This window comes from Nycticebus coucang, chromosome 2 (genome assembly GCF_027406575.1).
Source record: "Nycticebus coucang isolate mNycCou1 chromosome 2, mNycCou1.pri, whole genome shotgun sequence".
NCBI lineage: Eukaryota > Metazoa > Chordata > Mammalia > Primates > Lorisidae > Nycticebus > Nycticebus coucang.
The window spans coordinates 133647646-133648437 of record NC_069781.1 but is presented as its reverse complement, the minus strand read 5'-3'; the positions used below and the strand labels follow the sequence as shown (position 1 = coordinate 133648437).

The window sequence follows — 792 nt, the reverse complement described above, 5'->3', positions numbered from 1 at the left end:
AAATCCTTTTATCATAAGGACACTTGTCCTAGACTGTTTATTGCAGCTCAATTTACAATGTGGAAACAGCCTAAATGCCCACCGACCCAGGAATGGATTAACAAGCTGTGGTATATGTATACCATGGAATACTATTCAGCCATTAAAAAACATGGAGATTTACATCTTTCGTATTAACCTGGATGGAAGTGGAAGACATTATTCTTAGTAAAGCATCACAAGAATGGAGAAGCATGAATCCTATGTACTCAATTTTGATATGAGGACAATTAATGACAATTAAGTTTATGGGGGGGAGGAAAAGCAGAAAGAGGCATAGAGGGAGGGAATGGGTCCTTGGTCTTTGTCACACTTTATGGGGGCAAGACATGATTGCAAGAGGGACTTTACCTAACAATTGCAATCAGTGTAACCTGGCTTATTGTACCATCAATGAATCCCCAACAATAAAAAAAAAAAAAGAATGTATGTGGGGTGACGTGAGAGGTGGTTAGCAAAATTGTCAATGCAAAGTGTTGTTTTAGATGGTGATTAAGTATAGCACAATTTTTATTGGAGCTATTAAGACCCAATAAAGAGGTTGAAACAATTCCTGCAGCTGTTTTACTTATTTATTTATTTATTTATGTATTTATTTATTTTTTGAGACAAAGTCTCACTCTGTCACCCAAGCTAGAGTATGGTGGCATCATCATAGTTGCTGCCAGTCTTCAACCTCTGGGCTCAAGTGATCCTCCTACCTCAGCCTTGCAAGTAGCTGGGACTAAGCGGAACATGTCCACTATTGGTTAA

At 38.3% G+C, this 792-nt stretch overlaps 1 pseudogene; it reads right to left on the bottom strand.

Moving 5' to 3' along the window:
- Positions 1-520: 520 nt before the first annotated feature.
- The window catches only part of LOC128598677 (serine/threonine-protein kinase RIO2-like), a 1755-nt pseudogene continuing 1483 nt past the window's right edge, over positions 521-792 (bottom strand).